Here is a 14,082-nt window from a genome sequence, read left to right on the forward strand (position 1 = left end):
AAATAACACATCTCACTGAATTGTTATATCAAAATGGTTTGTTCTTTTTTTTTTTTTAAAGATTTTATTTATTTGACAGATAGAGACCGCAAGTAGGCAGAGAGGCAGGCAGAGAGAGAGGAGGAAGCAGGCTCCCTTCTGAGCAGAGAGCCAGATGCAGGGCTCGATCCCAGGACCCTGGGATCATGACCTGATCCGAAGGCAGAGGCTTTAACCCACTGAGCCACCCAGGCGCCCCTGGTTGGTTCTTTTTAAGGATAAACAAATTTTACTGGCATCAGCATTTATAAGTAAGTCTTATTTATTGCCTGAAAACAGACACTTTCTGTAGAAAATACAGTCAAAAAACTTTCTCTACCCACAGATCCTGATTTGACATTGGATAAAGAACACAACATTAAAACAAAACAAGACAAAACAAAAATGGAACACAACATAAATGATGATTATTCATGTCAAGGTTAACCCTGGGGTCAAAAAAAAGTTTCTCTACTTACTAGACTGAATCTGCTCTGAGAACTAATAAAAATTCTCCTTAAATGACTTTCTATTAATCAGAAATATTTATAATTGCAATTATAAATTTTTATTTTTAAAAGGTCTAAAATTATAACACAGACACTACTGTTCTAGTTAAATGAACTAAAAATAAATGTGAATCTGTGTGATTTAGGAATTATGAAATTGAACTAAACTTATGTACATGATAACATCCTGTAAATTGATCTGTAACTAATAACAACTTGACCTAAGACAATGAAAAGACCTTAATTTTCTCTTTGTATTCAGACATTTGCTACATTTAAAACATTGAATGTCAATAACTTTCACTTCCTCCTCTGTATTATTTCAAGGAAGCTTTAATTTTCATTTTCCACACTAGTCAAATTAAAAATTGCAAATAGGAAGACCTAAAAGAGCTCTCTTTCAAAGCAACTTTCTTTTGTTTATATTAACAATTACATTTTAAAGCATAAAATACATAAAATTTTAAAGCATAAAATGCTTATTGTCCCCAAAGTATGTGGTTTTTAAGAACACTCTTTAAAACTTATAAAAGCATCACAGCAGACTAGACACTAGAGAATTCATTATTTTTAAAGCACAGCATTCTAAATAAAGCAATTTCAAAATTTTACAAGTTGTGACTAATTAAGTACTAGGATGCAATGTGCAGCAATTTTTAAGGAGACCTTACAAGGGTGCTGAGCCTAAAGAAAATTCCAGAGTACAATATACTCATATACAGAACATGCTGACTGACACCACGAACAAAAAAGTCAATTTTTTTTAAAGCATTCCACAATTCACCACCCTAGTATAGTACTCTCTCTAAATTGTCGTATCTAGTTGGGATCATCCAGTTTTATTAGCTAATAGTTCTCATTACTTTAGAAACAGGATATGTTCTGTTTCACCAAGTGTTACACATTTCGCTACTACAAGACTTGGCGGGGGAGAGGGGCCTTTTGGAAACAAAAGGTAATCTGATCCACTACAGCTAATTACTAAATGCACGCCAACAAAACAATTCGAATTGCGTTTCTAGACACTAAAAAGATCACAAAACCAAGTAGAATGTCACATGTGTCAGGAACTACTTTTGTATCAAAAATATATCAAAATGAAAAAACATGGTATACCGAAACAAGATCTCACTCAAGGTTCAAAATTCATCTGATTAAAGATGGGATAAACTTACGAAAAGAAAAAGTTCAATCAACGTTCCTAAAATAACAGTAATTCATCCCATTCAGGTATGACTAGAAATCTCGGCGATGTGCTTCTTTCACGTCCAAATATCTCATTCTTTTGCGATCCGGATACCAAAAGGACCTGAAACCTCTCGCGGAGGCGTGCAACACACACGGCTAGTGCTGTCTGTTTACAAATACGAATCTCAGTTTCCCACGTCAAAGCGTTCATTACCACCATTCGACTGGGGGGCGGGGGAGAGAGAAGGCGGGCGAGCAAAAAACGAAATTCACAGACATCTCTGCCTTCTCTCTTCTCGACAAGGGTGAGCCCGGAGAAATCCTTTATTATGTATTACATGAGTGTGTATATTTGCCTGTTATATATGGACATCTGTGTCTAACGGAGGTGGGGGGAGAGATGAAAGAAAAGGCATACATGACAGGGAATCGTACTGGACCCAAGAGAATGCTCACATCAATCCCGTTAACTCAAAATCCGCCTCCCGGGTCTACAGGTTTCGGCCCGGAACCGAGAACCTCAGCCTCTCTGTGAAGTTCGGCCCCCGAAGCGCCCCAATGCCCTCCTCAGGCCGCCAGGCCGCCGCCCCTACCTCCCTTATCTCAGCCTTCCCCTGGGACACCCGAAGTCCATTCCGGCAAAGAAAGAAGTGTCAGGCCCCAAGGGGTGGCTGAGACACGCTCGGGCCGGGCCCCCGACACCTGCGAGGCTCCGCACCTGAGGAGGGCGAACAGGGGGCCGCCTGGCCTTTCCAAAGCACACCCCCTCGGCGCCCGGCGCTGCGACGCGGCCGGAACCTCCGTACCTGCGAGGCCCGCGAGCTACAGGCGCGCGCGGCGCCTCCTCATCTCAGTGGCTCCCGCTCCCCCCGCCGCCTCCTGCTGCCGCCGCTGCCGCCGTCACTGCCGCCGCCGCTGGAGGCCGGGACACGACGAGCTCAGGACTCCACCGCCATGTCCGCCGCGCCGCGAACTGCATTGTGGGGGGGAAGGGATGGGGTGGGGGAGGAGGAGGGAGAGGGAGAGAAAAAGGAGGACCCGCTGAGGGGAGGGGGCCGAGGGGGAACCAGGGAAGGGGGGAGGGGAGGGACGGACAGAGCCTTGAATGGAGTCCTGACCTCCGAGAGTTGGGCTGGGGAAAGACGCGGAGAAGACCCAGGAGAGGAGACGCAGAGGAAAGAGTTCAGGGGTACCCCCTCCCTTCGTTCTGGGGGCCCCAGGGTGCCGGTTAAACCGAGACGAGGGAAGGGGGAGCGGTAAACACCAATGGGGGGAGGGGCTGCGTTTGGAGGCTTGTGGCGGCGGAGAGAAACAATAGGGAGGGGCCGAGGTGGGAGGGCAGCACACTCACACTCAGGCGGAGGAAAGGGGCGCGCGCGCGCGAGGACACTCGTTAGTCCGCGAGGAGGGGGCGGGTCCTCTAGCGCTGGGGGAGGGTCGAAGTCACCGCGGGCTCGCGAGGAGGGGCGGGGCCATCGAGTGGGAGTCGCGAGCTCCCGCTACCCGACGGGGCCCCACTGGGGAGAACGGGGACGCTGGCGTGCCTGAGCAGGTCGGGATTACGGGCATTGCAGCGCCACTCAGTTCTGGCTCCTAGGCCTCCCGCCCTACCGAGGCCTCCAAGCGAAAAGAAGGGCCAGAAAGCCGCCTCTACTCCTCGCTCCAGAAGCTGTCCTTCCCCCCGCTCTGCCACCACCACCAAGGAAGCCTGGCGTTGGACGTGCACTTTGTAGCCTGGCACACGGACCGGGCTTAGCCGGATCCTCCGTGGACCCTCGGCCCCTAGCGCGGGCTTCTGAACATCAAGGGGGAGCTGGACGAAGAAAGCCGGGGGTCGACACCCGCCTAGTCACCTTTGCCACCAACCCACCAAAGCTGGAATTCTTTTCAAAATGCAGCCTATTTAGGAGTTAAGGAACTCAGCAGAAAAATCTCAAGAACATCTCCCTACCCCGGGAAGATTTCAAAAATAATTTCTTTAGTTTCACTCGGGTTTGCAATTAACTACCATCTATGGGCCCATTCTTACTTTACTTTTAATAGGTTCCTCTGCATAGTTATTTAAAGTTACAATCCGAGAGGATCTATGGCTTAGTTTTTGTTTTGTTTTGTTTTGTTTTGTTTTGTTTTTTTAAAGACCCCAGCCTTGGACATTATTCAATCAACCCCTGACCTCAAAGCTGGACAAGTCACACAACTACAGCCCTTGCATTTGACACACACTAGGCAGGAAAAGGGTAGAACATGGGTGGACGTGATGGTGAAGGAGGTTGTTAAATCTTAAGTATTTACAAAATATGGCCTAATGCATATAATAGGTCTCAAAGGATAGAACATATGAGAGGTTACAAGGAGAAGGATATTCCTGCCTGTGTAGTCCCATCTACTTCCCACTGCACCTCAGAACTGGGTATTTATCTGTTTATGTCCATTTGAATTTGAAGCTTTGAGAAGGGACCAAGCATAACCCACTAAGGGCTAGCTAGGCCTTGAGCTAGGGACTTCACATATTTTACTCCATTTAACCCTCATAACAATCCCATGTGGTCAGTACTATTGCTCCCATTTACAAAGAGAGAATGAGAGCTCTCAGAATAAGTGCATCTTACCCCTACTTGTCTGATGCCACAAGGCCCAGGTATAGTGCAGAGAGTAGGGGATTTCAAGTCAAAAGAGCCCTGCTTGGCTTCAGAACTTAGCTGGATGACTGGGCAAATGTACCCTCTGAGTTTCCTCATCTGTAAGTTTTTAAAGGCAAAAAAATCTACTTCACAGAGATGCTGTAAGGAAAACAGCAGGACACAAAAGTTAAAGCCTATAGAGACACTGAGATGATACCAACATGTCCTTCCGACATGAGTGATATCAGTGTCCTTGGAACAAGTTCAATTCAATAAAATTTCCTGATTACTTAATAAAAGCAAAGCACTGAGTTCAGTACCAGATTCCTGTCTCCAAAAAGTTCACCATTAAGCAAGGAAGGTTGTTCTATTAAGCTACAATAAAAGCAAAAGGGCATATGAACAAAGGCCCAGGCTCATACAGAGGAAAGTATGATAAATGCCACTTGGGTGCGGCTCTAATGGAAGAGGTAGTAGCTGGACCATGGAGGCTCAACTGCTATATGCCAGACACATGCCTGATTCAGAAAACATCATTTTGTCTGAAGTGTGCAGAAGATAATGAGTCTGAAAATAAAGGCTGGGTTCAGGGCACCCAGGTAGCTTAGTCAGTTAAGCATCTGACTCTTGATTTTGGCTCAAGTCATGATCCTAGATTCCTGATCTCCAAATGGCAAGATCCAGCCCTGCCTCCGCATGGTGGGGAGTCTATTTCAGATTCTCTCTCTCTCTGCCCTATCCCTCCCCCTCAAGAAAGCTGTGCTTTCTCCCTCTGTCTCTACTAAATACATCGTTTAAAAAAAAAAAAGAAAAAGAAAAAGCTGGGGCCAGACTGAGAATCCCAGTGCCTCTCTGTTCTTATCCCTTCCAAATGACTCTGCCACCTTTCCTATTCCTCAAGACCCGGCTCAACTCCTATCTCCTTTATTAAATATTCCTGATCACACCCCCTCCACTGAATGTAATCCATCCTTCCTCTGGATCCCTACATGTTACTTTTATAAGTCTGACCCCAACAGAATATAAGCTTGAGTACAAATACTTACATTTGTATTCCTTATAATACTCACATACTCATTGAGTTAAAATTAAACTATAATCTTGTGTATCATCACAAAGTACATGTAGAACAAATATTATTTGTATTTGAAAAATGAGGAAACTTAGGACATAAGAGGTTGAAGTACCAGGATTATACAGTAAGTCACAGGCAGGACTAGAATACTAGCCCTGTGTTCTTTCTATTGAATCCCAAACAGTTTACTGAGAAATAAGACCGTAAACGACGGCTCCGAAAAAAAACACTGAGGATTTATACCTGATACTTGCAAGGTAGATATCATAATTGTGGTTAAGTCTCTAAATTTAGCCCTCCAGTCCAGAACTTCTAGGAGCACAATTTCATCTAAACTCAGGTGAAAATTGCTTGCAGTTAAAGTCTTATTTCATCACATATAACGAGAAATATAATTGCCCAGTGGATCAATATTCATATTCTATTTTCCTCCTAGGTGATAGAAAAACTTAGTCCAAAAATAATCATATTGGACAGACAGGTGATCTGGTGAGTAAATCAAATCACAAGAAAGGGACCTCAAAGATAAGTCTGCTCAAACCAAGTCAATTTGCCAGTAGATCATAAAGGGAATAAATCATAGAGGGCTATGTATGCCATAGAAACAAACAAACAAAAAAAACAGGCTTTCTCCTGTAGTTATTGGCTAGTCACTGAACTTTTATAAGCAAGAAAGATGTGGTCTGATCTGCTAAAGGTTTTCTCTAAGCTCCCCTCCTTTTTTTCCTAGATACTTGATTTCTTCAAGGAGAGAGACTTCAGTGGTTGTTAACCTTTTATAGACCTTGTCTGATGATGAGCTCCGTCCAAAACAACCATATCACCCTCGATGCTGTGGTCCTATTCCTTTTTCATGTTTGTATTCCCCGTACCCAGCACAATCCTGACACACAGAAAGTACCTAGAAAGTACTTATTGACACACTAAGTTATCTGTAAAGCAGAAGATATGTTCAAAGTTTAAAACTTTTGTGATTCTTATTTATAGCATGTAATACCAAAGATCCTAACGTAGTATGTTTTCACCTCAAAAATAGTGTAAAGGATCTATTTTTTTTGGTCTTTTTGCATTCTTAAAATTAAATAAGCTAAAATATGTTTAAATGTCTATTATAGGGGTGCTTGACTGGCTTAGTTGGTAGAATATGCGACCCTTGATCTTGGGTTGTGAGTTCAAACCCCATGTTGGGCATACAGCATGCTTTAAAAAAATAATAATAAATGTATGTTATATGGTAACATTCACCAAAAGTTAATTCCTTTTCTTCTGAAAATCAAAGTTTGTTCTCATCTGCCCGTTTGGATTTCATGTGCCCTTATAGTCACTAGTGCATGTGTATACTTGCAACCCATTGATTCTATTTAATTTGTTTTGAGAATTCTATGTGTGGAATTTTAAGCTACAGCCACACCCTTTAGCTTACTTCCTTGAAGCGTTAGAAACTGTTGTTGTTTTTTTTTTAAGGTGGTTGTTTTTTTACTTTTTTTTTTTTTATTTGAGTTAGGTCTGACAATTAGAAAGGACAGACCTCACAATACAAAAGTTGGCTATATCAAGAACATAGATACATGGCAGGAAATGATGCTATATAGGTAACCTAGGACCATATCTTAAGGGCTATGTGTGCCATTTTATTTATTTATTCATTTATTTGTGAAAGAGAGAGTGCACTAGCACAAGCAGGGGGAGCAGCAGAGAGAGGGAGAAGCCAGCTCCCCGCTGAGCAAGACGCCTAAGAGGGATTTGATCCCAGGACCCGGAGACCATGACCTGAGCCGAAGGCAGAGGCTTAACCCACTGAGCCACCCAGGCGCCCCTGTATATGCCATTTTAAAAAGCAGGCCCTTATCCTGAAGTTAATGGGCAGTCATAGAATATTTACAAGCAAGGCAAAGAAATGATCAGACCTGTCTTCTATAGCAAAGCTTACAGGTATTCATCCAACTTCTGTTTAAATATTTGTAGTTATAGAGAGCTCATTCTTTCTCAAATCTGTGTATTCTAGATGTTAGAAGTTCTTCCTTCACTGAGTTGAAATCTTCTATAATAACTTTTTATTTTTGTTATAATTCTGATCTTAAGAGTAACATCAGGCCTTTTTTTCTTCCTATATAAAAACAAGGATGTGAACTAGATGACCAGAATCTATAATTCTGACTTGAACTCTTTTTAAGTTGGCTATTTTACCTCCCTCTAAAATCATCTCTTCTTTTTTGTCTAAAATAAAAATGAGATCCCACTCCCTATGAGCAACTCTAGTGCATTAGGATAATCTGATTCATCTTTGGATCTTATGAAATACCACGCATTCTGTCCAGAAATAAGCCCTCACCTATATGGTCAAACGATACTTGACAAAGGTGCTAAGACCATTCATCAGTGGGGAAGAGGCAGTGTTTTCAACAAATGGTTCTGGGAAAACTGGATATCCACATACGAAAGATGAAAATGGACCTTTACTTAACACCATAAGCAAAAATTAACGAAAAATGAATCTGTGACCAGGGATCCTGGGTTGCTCAGTCGGTTAAGCATCTGTCTTCAGCTCAGGTCATGATCCCAGGGTCCTGGGATCGAGTCCTACATAGGGCTCCCTGCTCAGTGGGTAGCCTGCTTCTCCCTCTCCTCTGCCTGCTGATGTCCCTGCTTGCACTCTCTCTCTCTCTGTCAAAAAAAAAAAAAAAAAAATTTTTTCTTTAAAAAAAAAAGAATCTGTGACCTAAGTGTAAGACCTAAAACAGCAAACTCTTAGATGAAAACATGGGGCAAAAACACTGGATTTAGGGGTGCCTGGGTGGCTCAGTTGGTTAAGCATCTGCTTTTGGCTCAGGTCATGATTCCAGGGTCTTGGGATTGAGCCCCACATTGGGCTCCAGGCTCAGCGGAGAGCCTGCTTCTCTCCCTCCCTCTGCCTGCTGCTCTGCTTACTTGTGCTCTCTATCTTTCTATCAAATAGATAAATAAAATCTTAAAAAAAAAAAAGCCACTGGATTTGGAAATAATTTTTGAATATGACACCAAAAGCACAGGCAACAAAAGAAAATATAGAACAATTGGACTTCATAAAAATTACATTTTGTGCATCAAAAGACAATATTAAGAGAGTAAAAAGGCAACCCAAGGAGTAAGAAAATGTTTGCAAATCCTATCTCTGATAAGGGATTAATATCCAGAATATGTAGAGAACTAAAACTCAACAACAAGAAAACAACCTCATTCAAAAATGGGCAAAGGACTTGAATACACATTTTTCCAAAGAAGATCTACAAATGGCCAATAAGCACATGAAAAGATGCTTAACATCACCATCATTAGGGAAATGCAAATCAGAACTACAATGAGATGACACCTCACATCTGTTAGGACAACTACTATCAAAAAGAAAAACAAAACATAGAAAACACTAAGTGTCGGCAAGGATGTGGAGAAATCGGAAGCCCTGTGTATTATTGATGGGAAGGTAAACTGGTGCAGCCACAGCAGAAAACATAGCATATGTATAAACACACACACACACACACACACACACACACACACACACACATATATATAGTATAGTGGTTCCTCAAAAAGTTAAACATAAAATTGTCATCCAAGGAATGCCTGGGTGGCTCAGTCAATTTATTGTCTGACTTTGGCTCAGGTCATGATCCCACGGTCCTGGGATCCTGTCTCGCGTCGGCTCCCTGCTCAGTGGGAAACATGCTTCTCCCTCTGCCTGCTGCTCTCCCTGCTTGTGCACTCTCTCTGACAAATAAATAAATAAAATCTTTCAAAAAATGAAAACAAAATAAAATAAGAATTACCATATGATCCAGCCATTCCATTTCAGGGCAAATACTCAAAAGAATTGAAAGCAGGTTCTCAAAGAGAGATTTCTTTTTTTAAGATTTTATTTATTTATTTGAGCAAGAGAGAGAGAGCACAAGCAGGGGGAACTGCAGGCAGAGGGAGAAGCCGGCTCCCTGATGAGCAAGGAGCCCGATGTGGGACTCCATCCCAGGACCCTGGGATCATGACCTGAGCCAAAAGCAGACGCTTAACTGACTGAGCCACCTAGGCAAACCTCAAAGAGATTTGTACACCCATATTCATAGCGGCATATTCACAATAACTAAACAATGAAAGCAATCCAATTGTCCACTGGCAGATGAATGGATAAGCAGAATGTGGTATATACGTACAGTGGAATATTGTTTGGCCTTAAAAAGGAAGGAAATTCTACACAGGCTACAACAATGGATAAACCTTGAAGACATTGTGCCAAATGACATTGTGCCAAATGAAATAAGCCAGTCACAAAAAAACAAATACTGTGGGATTCCACTTCTACGAGGCACTTAAGTCAAAATCATAAACAGAAAGTAGAATGGTGGTTGCCAGAGGCTAGGGAGAGGGGAGAATGAAGTTAATAAGTATGAATTTCAATCTTACAAGCTGAACAGAGTTCTGGAGATAGATGATGGTGATAGCTGCAGGACCACATGCATGTACTTACTACTACTGAACCGCACACTTGAAAATGATAAAGATGGTAAATTTTACATTACATTTATTTTACCGCATTTTTTTTTTTTAGATTTTGTTTATTTATTTATTTATTTATTTATTTGACAGACAAAGATCACAAGCAGGCAGAGAGGCAGGCAGAGAGAGAGGGAAGCAGGCTCCCTGCTGAGCAAAGAGCCGGATGCGGGGCTCAATCCCAGGACCCGTGGATCATGACCTGAGCTGAAGGCAGAGGCTTTAACCCACTGAGCTACCCAGGCCCCCCTACCACAATTTTTTTTAACCTGTAAAATAAGATGTCATGCACTGTGATTAGTTCTGGAGCTGCAAAGCTCTCTTCCCTCTAGGAACTCTTGGAAATGTGAACAGATAATAATACAATGTGATAATTGTCGTAATAAGGATATGTATAAAGTATTATGAGGCCACAAACAAGGGATAATTAGTTTTGCCTGGGAGAGAATAATCGTTTGTTAGGGAAAGAATGACCAATAAACGTTTGTATAATAAATATCCTTGAAACACCCTTGAAGAGTGAAGGAGACTTAGCCAGTTAGAAAGAACAGCATTCAAGATTAGAAGAGGAAGAGGGAAGAACATGTTTCAGAAAGCTGTGCACAGCTGACATCCTGGAGGGCAGGTTATAGGAGATGACACTGGCAAGAGAGGCGGGGCCTACAATACAGTTGTTAGCCACTTAGGCTTAACCTGAAAGGTAGAACCTTAAAAGGTTTTAACCAGGAGAATGATGTAGTATATCGTATTTGGATATTTTAAAAAGATTAATCAGCAGTGTGCAGAAAAAAATAGAGGAGCCAAAACTGAAGGCAGGGAACACCATGAGGCGTTGTTGTAGAAAATCAGGTGAGAAATTATGAAAGCTTGAAATAAGCAGGAGTAGGCATGCAAAAAAGGAACAGAAAAAAGGGACATTTAAGTCAGTAAGACTTAAATGACTTATCAAATGTGTTGTACATGGTGGAAATGAAGGATTTCATGTGAAAGAGGCCATTCTTGTCCAGGAAAGTTTCACTAGTGCCAGCTCTCAATAATCAGTAGTGGCTACTGGTGCACAGTTTAGGAAAAGAGCCTAAACCTCAATCTAGATACAATAAGAAAGAATGGTGATTCAGTTATATTTGCCATGGAGACAGAATGGGAGAACACCAGCACATGACAGATATTCAGCATTCCTACTTTCCAGTAGAGGAAGCATAAAAATCTACTATGTGTTTTAAAGAATACATATGGTGGAACACCTGGTGGGCTCAGTTAGTGGAGCATGCAACTCTTGATCTAGGGGTGTATGGGTCATGAGTTCAAGACCCACGCTGAGCATAGAGCTTACTTAAAAAAAAAAAAGAACAGAAAAGAAAAAGGAATACATATGGCATATTTCTTCTTCTTTTTTTTTTTAATTAAAGAATAGGCAAAATGAATCTGTATTGATGGAAGTCAGAATTGTGTAGATATGGACTAAGGGTGGTATGGGGAGGCTTCTAGAGTGCTAGAAATGTTCTAGATCTTAGTCATGTTCTAGATCTTGATCATGTGGGTACCTATATAAACCACCACTGAGTTGTACACTTAAGTTTGGTGCTCCTTATTGTATGAAGGGTATACATCAATAAAATGTGGAAAAGTTAATATGTGTTTAAGGAATGGAAGTAGTTTGATGTAACATCGGGTTAGGAAGAAAGAAAAAGGTTAGCAGATTACTAGAAGATAAAGTTGGAGAGGTAGAATGGCAGTAGATTGTGAGGGGTCTTGGGAGCCATATTGCTCTTAGGAGCACTGGGGGGTATCTCAAGTAAGATAAGAGGTAAGAGAAGTATATGCTTAAATCACTATTTTGGTTGTACAGAATCTGCTTTGGAGAGAGAAAGATGTTTCTCTGATCTAGATAGGATCTCAGACCTCATATCTTCTTGGCTAAAGGGATATCAATTTTATATCCATCTTTGGAAATCATGAAATGGAGGAGAATTCAAAAGTTACCTGTGAAAGCACAGAGTGACTTTAATTCAAACTTCAAATATTTTTGTTCCAGACTTGAGCTCAGGTCATGATCCCAGGGTCCTGGGACTGAGGTCCCATATCTGGCTCCCTGTCCAGCAGGGAGCCTGCTTTTCCCTCTCTCTCTGCCCCTCCCGCCTGTTTGTGCTGGTGCTCCTGCAAACACATGCTCTCTCTCAAGTAAATAAATAAAATCTTTAAAAAAAAAAAAAAAAGGAGATTACCAGGGGCTAGGTCAGATATGGAGAAGCATTACCAAAAGTAGTCTCTGCGCATATTTTGGCAGGGGTAGGACAGAACCTAAATGAAAACCAAGTCAGAAATACACATCTAGATTTTTTGTTGTTGTTGAGAGAGTGAGAGAGAAAGTGAGCGTGAGCAAGGGGAGGGGCAGAGGGAGAGAGAGAGAAGCAGACTCCCCTCTGAGCATGGAGCCTGGATGTCCTTTTACTGTGAGCTGAGTATAGTTGCTTAGAATGTTGGACTAAATAGTAATAATAATAATAGAAGTAAAAAAATAGTAGTAATCTTAGTAATCTTAACTAATAATAATAGTGATAATAGTAATCTTAACTATTTTGGCCCCTTTGCACTTAACCTTAAATCATAAGCATTTCTTCATGACCACTTGTGTTTTCAAAGGTAAAACTTTTATTTTTAGTAAAATAAAAATTAAATATACTACTTAAAAAAAATAAAAATTTTAGGGGGCTGCTGGCTGAAGCTCAGAGACCATTTGGCGGTGAGTCCAGGCCAGCCTGAGCTCAAAGTCCCAGACTCCAGGAGATGCCAGAAGAAACTGAAAGGCTTGGGGTTCCCGGGAAGATGCCGCTGGCTGCTTGCTGCCTCGGCACCGCACACTCCCCCTGTCCCTGCCACCCGGGGACATGGCCTTAACAGGCCTCTAGGCCCAACACAGCCCCAGCGAGCCCGAGAGAGCTCGACTTGTTGCTGCCCGCGCTGCTGTGAGCAATAGTGCACCCTCTCCGCCGTGGTTTACCAAAGAAAATGCAAGAAATCTCTTTGGCTAACATGGATACTAACCAGCTAGAGGCCAATTGCTCCTACACCTAACACAGGATTCTTGTTTGGCCTTCTGCACTGAGGTGCACGGGGCAGTCGACTGTGGCTACTTCTACCTGCAGTTCACAGAAACTGGTAGTGTGAAGGATTTTGGCATTCAGCCAGTGAAAGATGGAGGGGCTCGTGGCTCCTATTTTGCTCCCTTCCTGGAGCATCTGGGAATGGGCCTGATGAGCAGTTACAATGCTCATTTCCAGAATTCCAGCAGCTGCAACATAAAAGTGTCAGAAGGTGACCAGGACAATAATATACACTGGCCTTGTGGTCTGGAGAAGTTAGGTATCTAGGTAGAAGAAAAAAAAAATCAAACAAAAGTCCCAATTCTTGGGGCACCTGGGTGGCTCAGTGGGTTAAGCTTTTGCCTTTGACTCAGGTCTTGATCTCAGGGTCCTGGGATCAAGCCCCGCATCGGGCTCTCTGCTCAGCAGGGAGCCTGCTTCTCCCTCACTCTCTGCCTGCTGCTCTGCCTACTTGTGATCTCTCTCTCTGTCAAATAAATAAATAAAATCTTTAAAAAAAAAAAAAGTCCCAATTCCCACTGAAGATCCTAGCCTTTTTTTTTTTTTAAGATTTTATTTATTTATTTGAGAGAGAGATAGAGTGCAAGAGAGCATGAGCAGGGGGAGAAGCACAGAGAGAGAAGGAGAAGCAGACTCCCCGCTGAACAGGGAGCCTGTTGCTGGGCTCCATCCCTCTGGACTCCAGGACCATGACCTGAGCCGAAGGCACTTAACCAACTGAGCCACCCAGGTGCCCGGATCCTAGCCTTTAAAAACCCAAAGTGGATAATTTAGGAATTAGGATCCCATCCCCACCCTACCACCCATCCACACACCCCACCCACCCCCATCACTGTCCCCAGTGCACAGGCAAGCAGCTGTGTGCCTAGGAATCCTTTGGTTCTTCAGCCTTTCTGGCTGCCTGATATCAAGGGCTTTCTGGATAACTGACAGTTTGAACATAGCTAGCTGATGGTCAGGCCTTAATCACTGGTCCTTAGTGGGACTGCTCCTCTGATGTCTGAGCCTCTGAATGAGACTTCTCCAAGACGAATGAAAGTCAG

The 14,082-nt window shown here is 42.6% G+C and overlaps 1 protein-coding gene and 1 pseudogene across 12 annotated transcripts in view; one reads left to right on the top strand and one right to left on the bottom strand.

Moving 5' to 3' along the window:
* TUT4 (terminal uridylyl transferase 4) overlaps positions 1 to 3,082 on the bottom strand; it is a 125,928-nt gene extending 122,846 nt beyond the window's left edge. For 9 of the 12 annotated variants that reach the window (XR_004381086.1, XR_004381085.1, XM_032844186.1 and 6 more), the window contains exon 1: positions 2,522 to 3,020. The gene's annotated coding sequence lies outside the window, so the exon portion shown is untranslated. Of the gene's footprint in view, positions 1 to 2,521; positions 3,021 to 3,066 lie in introns of those variants that run through there. The other 3 variants (XM_032844192.1, XM_032844190.1, XM_032844184.1) reach the window with 2 other exon arrangements.
* Positions 3,083 to 12,944: 9,862 nt separating this feature from the next.
* On the top strand, positions 12,945 to 13,254 carry LOC116859135 (annotated as a pseudogene).
* Positions 13,255 to 14,082: the final 828 nt, after the last annotated feature.

This window comes from Lontra canadensis, unplaced genomic scaffold, assembly GCF_010015895.1.
Source record: "Lontra canadensis isolate GAN:19392208 unplaced genomic scaffold, GSC_riverotter_1.0 scaffold148, whole genome shotgun sequence".
Lineage (NCBI taxonomy): Eukaryota > Metazoa > Chordata > Mammalia > Carnivora > Mustelidae > Lontra > Lontra canadensis.